The following is a 12,464-nucleotide window of genomic DNA, read 5'->3' on the forward strand; positions in this document are numbered from 1 at the left end:
GACTCTCTGGACTATATTTCTTACTACTAGCCCCACCAAGACCTCAGGGGACACAGCATGGAACATATGGAAGTAATATTTCAAATATTTAAAAAATCCTAGGCAACTCAGGCCCTGCAGGATGGCAGGTACAACAACACAAAATAAGCACATGTTTCTTCAAAGACCTTTTTTCAAAATTCTTTCATTTCTATATCATAGTTTTCTCTTTCTCTTTCTTGTTTTTCTTGAATTGCTTTCTTTATTGACTTTATAGCATTCCTTCTTTTTCTATATATGCAACATAATCTTAACATCAAAATCATTAATACTATTATTGTTACTGGGATTAGTATCTTACCTATAATTGAGCTACCTATTTCTTGAAACTAATGTTTAACTGCTGAAAAACTTTTACCAAGTCGTTCAAGAACACCATCAACCTCCAGTGGTTCAATTTCCTTATGCAATTATGTGATGTTTGTAATGTACTTTTCAATATTTTGACTTTTGTCTGGAATGTAGGTACAACAGTGCTGCACCTTCAAAATTCCACAAACTACTCCTTCTTTTGCCAATATTATATCAAGAGCAAGACGATTTTGCATCACCATAGCTCTCATAGCAACCATTTCAGTATTTACCATTAAAAATCCTCCTGCTGTGTCTGTTGACAAACGATCTACTATCGTTCATAGTCTTCGAATTCGGTTTGCATTAAAAGATATTCCCACTGCTGGCATCAGTGCTCTAAAAATATCACCTATTATTTTCATTACACTCTCTCTTTTTCTATGACTTAAAGGTTTACCTATCTCATGTATTAGTACCTCTATCCACATGGAAGATTTTAGGAAAGATCAGACATACATAACATGTCCCATACCAATGGTCTGGTAATCTATAATAGGCTTTGTTTCCGCGAATAAAATAAATACCAGGGAAAACTGGATCTTTTCCACCTTTAAATCCCTGACCCTCTATTATTCTATAGGTTTCTTTACATTGACTTGCTCCCACAAAATAATTGTCATACACAGTGTTGTCTCTTCTTATACAAAGTTTCCCTAACAATGGAGTATCTATACTTATGGCCACATTCACATTTCTATCATCAAGTTTTTCATCTTCAAATGTCCAATATTTGGATTTCTCATGTTTTACTTTTTCACTACGTTTATAAGCAATTCTTCTCTCTTCAACCATATCTAAACATGCTTTCTTCTCAATTCTCATTTTACATGTCAAACTATTTTTGAAGGCATATTCGTGGCTCAATTCATCCATTTCCAAAAAGAATTCCCCCATTACTTTAGCTGGCTTTACTTTATTCATGGCATTAATTACTTTCAATTTTGCAAATACATCATCTGAATTTGAATAATAGTACTCTAATTTTCCTGTTTGATACAAACAGACTTGCAATTACACTACACGTGACACCATATGTAAGTGGAAGATGGTGGTACGTCACCCCTTCTGAAACAGATGCAGGTAATTTCACACAGACATAACAGTCACTAGCATCCATGGTCTTAACATATTCAGACAACAATCTTGAAAATGTGTTTTTGGTGTAGTCACTGATTGACCTATCTTGATGCATTTCTGGTCTATATACATGCTGTTTGTTAGACTTTGATTCAACATTTTGTTCATTTGAACTCACATTATATTTCAAATTCACTAAGTTATGCTGGAAAGGAATGACAATAGCTAAAATTATCCATATCAATATTAATAGTCCTCTACATATTAAACACATTCTACACAATTTTCTTAAGATAAAACATTTCGTTTTACGGTCATTTTTAGCCATTTTTTTTTACAATTCTCCTACACCTTTGTCATATATAGGCTTTCACCTTTCACATACAATGTCCTTCTTATATCAGAATTTCAGGCTTTGTCTTTACCTTATACCTTTGATCAATTATTACTTTTCTCTGTGATTCAGTTCTTTACTCACTTTTCCCTATTGACTTTGGTCAGTATAATTTCTCTTGGCTACTGTTTACATATTCAATGGAGGCAAAACAATGTATGAACATTCAGGTGACTTGTATTTCTGATTTGGCCTTCTCACTCTTTTTGGCCTCTGAACAACTTCTATTCTTTTCCCCAACGACTCCTTTTGACTGGTTATTTCATTTACTTGATCTTCTGGCTTTCTTGCTTTGTTAACCAGTTTAAATCTCAGTCCATCATTCTCTTTAGGCCAATTATCTCCTTTACAAACTTTTTTTGTCTTAGGCTCCGTGGTGTTATGTTCCACTCTCCAAGCCCTTTTTCTTGAACTCTTTCTCAATGGAGTTTCATCTGCACTGTCATCGGTTTCACTTTCAGTCTCTTCGACAGTTTCATTTATGACATACTTTATGATGTCTTTTTCTTTTTCAAAGCCAGTTTTGTCTTTTGACAGTTCTTTCACTCTGTTAGGAACATCTCCATAGCTGGTACTTGGAATCTCATCCTTATCGTGAGTTATTTCCTCTTTTCCAGTGTCAGGATTTTGGTTCCTGCTTTCAGAGCTTCCAGACTGTTCTTCAGTATTTTCTTGATCACCGGTTTTATTTCCACATTTCTCTGTGTCCTTACTGGTGTCAGTCTCTACCAAATCTCGATTTTCAGATTGATCTTCAGAATTTGGTATTTCGACAATTTCTCCTTCTCCTTCAGACGCAGAGCTAGCATCCGATACTTCCAGATGTAGACGTTCTTGTCGAGCTTCAGTATCTGGATTTCTCTCTGGTTCACCTTCAGAATCAGAATCAGTTGTGCTTTCACCTTCTTCGTTTGGATTCTCAGGTTCAGGCACACGGATGGTGTGGCTTGCATGCACCCATCTCTTTACTCCGGCACATTTAACTGCAGTGGTGCTGACCAGTATAACTTGTCTTAGTCTCTGCCAGCGAGGCACCAAACAGTTTCTTCTGCGATGTACCTTTATCCGAACCCAATCTCCAGGAACTAGATCATGAGCTCGATGTTTCTCTTTCGTGTTTGATTCAGTTCCCACATGATGGAACACAGAAGTCACCAGGTCTCACAGATTTTTACAGTAATCGAGTATGATGTCATCATTAATAGTTAACAGTTTATCAACTGGTACAAATGCTTGTCTCATCACTCTGCCCATCAAAATCTCATGTGGACTCAATCCAGTCTTTTTGTCAGGGATACTCCTTATGGTCATCAAAACAAGTGGTAAGGCGTCTGGCCAATTCAGTCCTGAAACGTTTTTGCAATCCTGTTTTTTATTGTTCCATTCACTTGTTCAACTACCCCTGAAGCCTCAGGTCTGTAAGCACAATGCAATTTCTGACAAATGTCCAGGGCTTCACAGATCATTTGCATAAGTTCATTTTGGAAGTGCGTTCCATGATCAGTTTCGATCGTTACTGGGAATCCATACCTTGGGATGATTTCACGTAAAAGCAACTTTGCAACAGTTAGCCCATCGTTCCTCTTCGTGGGGAAAGCCTCCACCCATCGAGAGAACAGACAAATGATCACCAAAACATACCTTAGCCTATTACAAGGTGGAAGTTCTATGAAATCCAACTGCATTCTTGTAAATGGACCTCCCTCCTGTCCTATGGTTCCTGGACTCACAATTGTTTTTCTGTTCAGATTAAATTGCTGACACACCAAATATCTCTTGCACAGGCTTTCAGCAATCATCCTCTGACAAGTCAGTGAGGGGGCTGGTGCTCTGGCTGTTACTGGGCCTGTTTTGGGGCCGGGTGGGCCTGTTTGTACTGTTGATTATCCAGAGATTATTATCACAAACATTGCCTGCAGCAAGCTTAAATCCGCCCTGCTTTATTGAAAAGCACCTGTAAGCATGTCTTCACAAGTAAACAATGCAATAGGTCTCGCATTTATGCGAGTTTGACCTATTGGCATTGTAAATGACAATGTCTTTTATTTATGTTTTGGTTTTTAAAACATAAACCACAAGGCATTGTCATTTATAATGTCAATAGCTTAAACTCGTTTTACAATGTATTTACACACATCTTTTTAGCTTATTCAGATAATAGTTTTTATTAAAACTAACAAATACTGTTTCACACACAATACAATTCACTTTGCATATCCCTTTCATGTTTACCTAAAACTTTTACGCGTCCTTTGCAAACAGCCACACATTTCACACTATCTGTAGACATTCCAGGCCCCACATACTGTGAACTTTTATTACTCCTACAAGATAACTATCTTTTATTGCCTTGTACTGTATTTAAACACAGAGGGGCAACATATCCGCACCTGTGGGAGCAAGTTCAGTAAGGGGTGGGGATACAGTTAGAAACAACTGTAAACATAAGGTTAAGCACAAGCCCATGTAGTGGATGTCTTAGCCCATTTAGCTACCAATCTATCTGTCTGTGTGTCTGTGTATCTCTGTGTGTCTCAGTCTGTGTGTGTGTGTCTCAGTCTGTGTGTGTGTGTGTCTCAGTCTCTATATGTGCGTGTCTGTCTCTGTGTGTGCGTCTCTCTTTATGTATACGCCTCTGTGTCTCTGTGCATGTCTCTGTCTTGTGTGCATATCTCTATCTGCGTGTGTTTTTTTCTGTGTGTGCATTTCTGTATCTGTGACTGTGTGTGCATCTCCATGTGCGTGTTTCTGTCTCTCGGTGCACATCTCTGTCTCGGTGTGAGTGTCTCTATCTGCATGTATTTTTCTGTGTGTGCGTCTCTATCTCTGTGTGTGTGTCTCTATATGTGCATTTGTCTCTGTAAGTACGTCTCTTCTCTGTGTGTGCATCTTTGTTTCTATGTGTGTCTCTGTCTGTGTGTGCGTCTCTATGCGTGTGTCAGTCTCTATGTGTGCGTGACTGTCTGTGCGTCTCTGTGTGTATGTTTCTATGTGCGTATCTGTCTCTCTGTGTGCGTTTGTGTGTGTTTGTCGTTTTGTGTGTTTCGGTGCATGGGTCTCTCTGTATGTTTGTCTCTGTATTGGTGCATGTTCTCTCTGTATGTTTGTCTCTGTGTATATGTCTACTGTTAGCCTTACTTGCAATGTAAACATGGCATGGGAACGCTATAATACACATACTTACTCCACAGATACATACAAATCTGCCATTCCCTAACACACACAGTGCACAACCCAGCAAACATATCCAACTAAATATAAACAATGCCAAATTCTCTAACTCTAACTAATGCGAGACCTGTTGCATTGCAAATGCTTGTTCTTCTTGTCTGAAACTTCAGCGCCTCAATATGCAGCTTCACCCCCTCCACCCAGTCTCTTTACCTGGGAGCTTGTCAAGGGGAGCTTGTACGAAAGGTTCTATGGAAGGAATATAGGCCATGACAGCAATGGAACTCATACTGTCGCACTGATCCGGAAAGGAGTGGGTGGACAGTGCAGATGTCTATTGAAGATCTGGTACTTGGCAGGCTAGGGTCTACAACCTCCTTGAGGATGGGTTGTGGGTATGCAGGCCTATGCTGCAAGAGACAGGTATGCAGTAGCAGTGTGGCACTTACGTTAATGATCAGCCTTCAATTTTCCCTCAAAATAGGGCCTGCAAGGCAGTGCATCTGTGACCCCCAGTCCAGAGCTACCAAGGGCACTCTGCGAGCTCTACATCATTCTTATGCGAAGAGTGGTGCTGAGGCCAGAATCTAAGTAGCGGCTGCAGGACAAGCTGACCGGCACCTCGCGCAACTGCCCTCAGCAGGGAGTCGTCAATCCGGACATGGGCTTGACGGAAGACTGATGATGAAACTGGACCTTCACCAGCCAACGCATAAGCATGCGCGGCACAAGGACTCAGGAAGGGAGTACGCAGTTGCCGCACACTGTAACGTATACCAGATAGGGTGACCAACTGGCATTGGTGCAAATTCAGGACGATGAGTGTAAAAATTCAGGACAAAGCGTCAAAATTCAGGACACAAGTTCAGGACAGGAGGTCAAAATTCAGGACAATTGAATATGTTTTACAGACACATCATAGGTCACGCAATAGTATATAAATAAGCCCAGCCATATCCAAACATATTGAACCATTTGCAAACCTCAATTGAATACGTTTTACAGACACATCATAGGTCACGCAATAGTATATAAGTAAGCCCAGCCATATCCAAACATATTAAACCATTTGCAAACCTATCCATCATATATCCTTCCATCTATCATTTCACTCTTCCATCCATTATCCATCCACCCTTTCACCCTATGCATCTGTACACTCATCCATCCACTCTTCTACCCATCCATCCATTCACTCATCCATCCAGCCATTTACCCTTTCACCCATCCAGCCATCCTTTCACTTACTCATCCATCCACCCAGACACTCATCCTTTCCCCCTTCCACCCTTTCAGTCATCCATCCATCCTCCCTTTCTCTCTCCATCGACCCTTTCACTTAGCCATCCTTCCTTCCATCCATCCACCCACCCATCCATCTACTCATCCACTCATGAATCCATCCATTGAACCTATCACTCATCCATCCTTTCTCTCATCCATTTATCCTTTCACTCCTTCACTCATCTATTGATCCTTTTGTCCATCTACCCTCCCTTTCACTCACTTATCCATCCTTACATCCACCCTTTCACTCATCCGTCCATCCATTCACCCTTGCACTTATCATTTCATCAATCCATCCATCATTTCACTCATCCATCCACCCACTCACCATTCATCCACCTTTTCACTCATCCATCCACCCTTTTACCCATCCAGCTACCATTCCACCCATATATCCAGCTATTTACCTTTTCTCTCTTCCATCTTTCCACTCACTCATCAATCCATCCATCCTCTCTCATTATCTTTCAATTCAATCTTTCATTCACCCATTCACCCTTTCACTTATTCATTCAGCCATCCAACCATCCCTTCACTTACTCACTCGCCCACCTCTGATATTAATTTTGAGCTGAGCCTTTTTGAGAAGAGGCCCATCAAAAACTTCACCCTCGCTGCAGGAGCCATTCCAGAACTGGGACAGAAGCCACCCAGGGCAGAGACAGGATCCACGACAGGTGGGGACAGGAGCCATCACAGGCAGGGCGGGACAGGAGCCACCACATGAGGGGACAAGAGCCATCACTGGAGGGGAAACAGGATCCACCAGGGTGGGCACAGGGGTGGGCATGCAGTATTTTAGTATCATCTTGGTCTCTTTCAGGGTGGGGTAGGGCTCCTCACCCCCTCCTGGACAAGACAACGAGAAGACAGGCTCTTTCCAAAATTTTAGTTTTGCCATCCCCCACTGTGATGTACAGTACTTATAGGAGATACTCCAAGAGAACTCATTTAACTGATTGTCCTCCATACTTTGTTAATCAGTGTGGGTGCGATTGTGCCATTTCTTTTTTTTATTACATTATAGACTGCATGTTTAAAGAACCGAGTTTTGTTTACAATTTAGTGACAGTAATTAAGCTCTGTGAAGAGAACCATGTGCTGCCTCGGTGTAATCAGGGCCGGTTCTAGCATGTTTGCACAGCCAGGGGTTGGTGAGAGGCTCCATAGCTGGCCCACCCACTGCTAGCACCTTCTGACTCTCTAAATAGTGCTGCTCCAACCACTCTGCGGTGTTCGTCTGCAATTTATGAAAGCTACGAGTGACTTCAGCATGAAGAGGAGAGAGAGAGTACATGATCATCAGGGCTGCCTACTGACACACATTTGCACCAGTAGCCGAAGAGGATTCTGAATATGCGTGACGCAGTCTGTGCCTGGAGAAGGATATGGTGTTGTGTTCTTTCATGACTATGGGAGAGATGCATCTACTTACCTCAAATGCTCACTGTTGCATGCACAAGGGCGGCAGTGGTGGGACAGCGCATGCACTGGCATTTTGTTTCTAGATCTGTTGATGCAAAGAGGCTATTTTTACAAATAGCAAGCCTCAGCTAAGATCTTGGGTTTTCACTTCTTCTCACCTGTTATAGATTTAGTTCAGTTTGTGACTGTGATTTAATGTTAGGGAAGCCTCCGCTTTAAAGGAGTCGTCAGGGTTTCTCCCCTCCTTCTGTATTACTTTTCTCATTTCCTGCCAAGAAAACTTACACTGTGGATGAGGCTATGCTAAACAGGAGGCCACGAGGCATCTCAATTTTATCCCTGCAGAATCAATAAAAATCAGGCCTACTGCCCGTCACGGCCAGACCAAACCTGTGCAAAATGATTGAGCTATTTCAAAGAATTAAAGCATTTAATCTAGGGGCAGCCACAATCTTCTGTAGAAAAACCCACAGACGTTGTCTATTTACTTCATAGAAAGGGAATGTGTTAGGTCCCCTTTAAATTGCAAAGACGTGACGCATTCAGGGCTGTTTGCATCTGAATAGATGCCCCTACACCTGAAGCTGGAGCCCCTCCCTCTCAGTCACCTTCAAGCACCTCTTAACAGCTCATCAAGGGCTGAAGGTGTGAGGGTTGCCACCCCGCTGTGCCTCTCCAATGCTGCCGGGTATCTGAGCTTTGGAAGAGCCTCGGAGTCAAGAAGAGAGGTGGGTGGAAGCTGTGCCGGCGTTAGGGTGGTGGGACCGGTGCCCGGTCAAAATTACGGACAAATGGCGTCCGTTAAACAATCCTTCACGGACAACGGACAGACTGCCGAAATTACGGACAGTTGGTCACCCTAATACCAGGGAACACGCAGGGAACACTCTTGTCGCCAATGCTGTGTCGGCCGCTCCGGTAAATGAGGAGTGCCAGCACTGTGGGGAGTTGGTTAGTGTAAGTGTGGTCACGCGATGACCCTAGTATAAATAAAGACCTGGAGACAAGTGTGTTAGTCTCCGGTTATGGCGCAGGTGGTCTCCCTGACCCTGCCTGCCCAGTCTAGTATGAGGCTTTGTGGCATCGGTCCTGCACCAAACACACCTGCACAATGGGTAACAATATAGAAACTCCCCTTCCCATACATTCCCAGGTCCCTCTCAAATCTCTACCAGTTGTATCACTGGTACGACAGTACAGTGCCTAGGACTACTTTCTGCCCTAGTCTGTCCCTGGTCTGGGTAAAGTAATGACCACGCTTTTCTAACAAATATGATGGAATTTCTATAGGTTTGAAGAATCACTAATGGGCTTCATTTACCCTGTAAAAGTTTGATTTATCCTCAGGGAAGTTTGCTATGAGTTGTTGTTCTTACCAAAGCAGAAATCCCCGCTAAATGTACTGTGTCCTTTGAAGCTTATGCTGTACACATAAACACTAAAGCCTTTGTTAAGAGGTACCGTCAGCTGCGTCACTAGGGTGGGGGTCAGCTGGGGCTTGTGCCCCAACTGTTTTCCTCGGGGTCCCCCATTGTGAAAAGAATATTTTAAAAGGCAAAACAGAAAACAGGACTCCAGCTGTGTAGGCAAGTCTGCAGAAAGAGCAGTGCTAAACTTGAGCCGGTGTTTGCAGGTTAATCCTCCAGCACTCTATTTTGAGGACCAGGATATACAGACAGGAGGCGGTGGAGAAAGATAGAATAACGATGAGAAAGAGTGAAAACAGGGATGAAAAAGATCCTTCAAGAGTAAGATAGAGGGACAGAAAGGATAGTGTGGTGCATGACAGAGGCATGAGGTGGAAACAAGATCATACACCCTTGGTTTTCAGCAGCTCTATTTTTGGTTGAAGCACCGGCTCAGTCCTGAGAAACTCGTTCTACCCTGGCAAATTTGCTTTTGCAAAGGCAGTACTGAGGAGGAGGCAGAGAAACAATATAACATCGACAGTTACGAGGAAATTGAGGTGTCATAGCAAATGAAAAAGAAAACGGGAAAAGGAAAATGTCTGAACAAAAAATTACTAGAAAGAGAGAAATTGTGTTAAAAGTGGACAATATAAACGCATGTATAGACACACACTCTGACACACATATATTTTTGTGCAGACACCTCACGTTTTCCTCTTTATAGTTGTCTATTTGTATGCTCCCAGTAACAATCAATTCTAGAGCTGCCAAACACTACAGGTGTCACGGAAATTACAATATATTAGGGCGTAGATAAGTGAACCGTATTACCTTAATTCAGGTTTGCCTACAAACACATTTCTAGATTAATAAATAGAGAAGCGCCCACCCTATGTTCCCTTCTTCCCTAAATGATCTATTTAACTCAATTTGAATGCTCAAGGAACACTCCATTAAATCTATAGTGAGACTACCATGCTGCGATAATTTATGTGAAGAGCAGAGAAGTCCAGAAAAGCCACAAAAATAGGCCCATTCTAACAAGGCCTCACTAGTTATAAAATAGGCCTATCCTTCTGTCGGGTCTATTTGTGGCTATTCGTTCGTCGTTCTTTTTTCTCAGTCAGTGTCATCTCTATTTGTGTAATAATATTTCTAATTTCAAATAGATTTGCCTGAGTGAAAGACTGGCTTCTACTTGTTTTTTCTTGCATTCCCTCTCTTCCTTTGGGACACTTGTATTTAAAAATCTACTGGCTGCATTTGCAGTTGGGTGTTTTGAAAGAAAGATAAGATATCCCTTTAATGTTTTTAAAGATAGCCAGCTTAAGAACTTGGTCCATCTGGAAAAATAGTTCAAGTGACTCACTTTAATTCTAGTGTGAAAACGTGCCTCCTTCTCCCACCACTTCAAATAAAATATATGCTTTACATACAGAACATTTTTGGATGGCACAACGTGTACTTTTGAATAAAGTTATCAAAAAGTAGATTATATGGATTTTTAAAAATATTTACCCGTCGTTTAGGAGTCTACTACAAAAAGCAAAGACATTACCTTTAAAACATATTCTGGGACAGACCTGGAGAACCGTAATTGGCTATTTATTGTTAACTTTTTGCAATATAATATTGCTACTGGCAATTCTGACACTGCACTTAAATTCTTCTATTTTGATGAGGTCTGACATTCAAACTTGCAAGACTCCCTTTCTGACTAAAGTTATTCCTTGCAGAGATTAGTGACAACAGGGAAGATACTTTAGTTGCTGTGGATGCCACTGCAGCTCCAAGAAAAAGATAATCCCCACAGATGTAAATGTATTGCGATTTATATAGCGCACGTATCACCCAAAGGCAACAAGGCGCTTGCCTTGGGAACCCGTCCTGGTATTCCCCTGTGACTGTGAGATAACCCCAGCACAAGGTGAAAGCCAGGCATCCCGCCGCGAGGGGCCGTAAGATAACCCCAGCACAAGGTGAAAGCCAGGCATCCCGCCGCGAGGGGCCGTAGTGGAGATTAAGTAAGCTATTGCCCAGAGTCGCAGAGTGTGAACCCGTGAGTCGAGTAGGCACAGGAACGAGAATGATCGAGTCCGTGGAATTTTTGAGCCCAAGACTCGCCGAGGCGGGGAATTGAACCCAGGTCCAGGACCGATCTCAGCTTCCGGGTCTGCCGCCTCTAACCCCTGAGCCACACTTCTCCACAGATGAATGCTTGTTGGCTGCTTTAGTCTTTCAGCGACATATTTAGACGTACAGCCAGATATGTACATGCACACACATTCACATGCCCATGCATGTTATTAGATGACATAAGCTCACATTTCTTATTTTCAGCGTAATAGCTCTCTGTAAATCCTATTAACATGACATGATATAAACATCGATTTTCCCAAATTTTCAGTGTCAAGAGTGCAAGATACTATCTGCCAAATATTTTAGGGTAGACGTAAGGAGCATATCCTTTCCTTTATTCTCAGGTCTTAAAACGCAGGGGCTCTTGGGCCACCCTGTGTACCGAATGTTCCTACTCGAGGGCAATGGTTTGTTTAGAGCATTGGCCATAGGATGTACTTCATGCCATGCATTATAGAACCCCATCTTCATCTAAAGTTGCAGAGCAATATCTAAGAACTCATCGGTGCAATGAATTGATGTGGGCTAGATCATGTCTCGTAATACTTTGTAAACATAAGACACTCCCTTGTGTGTGAGTTGTATATAATGCCTTAATTACAGCAATGTTGAAAACTCACAGAACCAACAGTGTTCAAAATAAAAAAACGTACCTCCAGTTTATACCTTCCGAACACTTCAACTCATAATATTCCAGACTTAGGTTATCCACGACAGAGTAAGGGGCACATTTATTACATTTCCGAGAATGTCGTCTCTTAAATTTTCAAGTAAAAAAATTCCAGAATTGAACGCTTTTCATGGGCCATACTATTTATTGTACTGCTGCTGACTGGATGTTTTACAGAACTAAACGCTATTTTGTACATGTAAACAAATATGATTGGGTTTATGAAAATATTGCATTTTTGTTTTTCCGATTTGTGGTGTGAAATAGAGATGCATCACGCACCTTAAAGTCACTAACGAACAAGTTGTGTTTTGTTTGCACTGACACTGTAGTATGTCACACACAATTCTGAAATACCAAAAAGTATTTTGGCTAGAAAAAAACAGCAGCACCCTTCACCTTGTAACTAATGCTTTTAATGCACTGCACTACGAAAAAAGAAAATATCTGGTTCTCTATTAAGTTGGGTCTGCCATTTTGAGGTCTCACTTACCTGTCT

At 41.8% G+C, this 12,464-nt stretch overlaps 1 protein-coding gene across 3 annotated transcripts in view; it reads left to right on the top strand.

The window, feature by feature from the left end:
• Positions 1 to 12,464, top strand: part of SMOC2 (SPARC related modular calcium binding 2) — a 1,727,408-nt gene that overhangs the window by 803,738 nt on the left and 911,206 nt on the right. The gene's annotated exons all lie outside the window — the stretch shown is intronic.

This window comes from Lissotriton vulgaris, chromosome 6 (genome assembly GCF_964263255.1).
Source record: "Lissotriton vulgaris chromosome 6, aLisVul1.2, whole genome shotgun sequence".
Classification (NCBI taxonomy): domain Eukaryota; kingdom Metazoa; phylum Chordata; class Amphibia; order Caudata; family Salamandridae; genus Lissotriton; species Lissotriton vulgaris.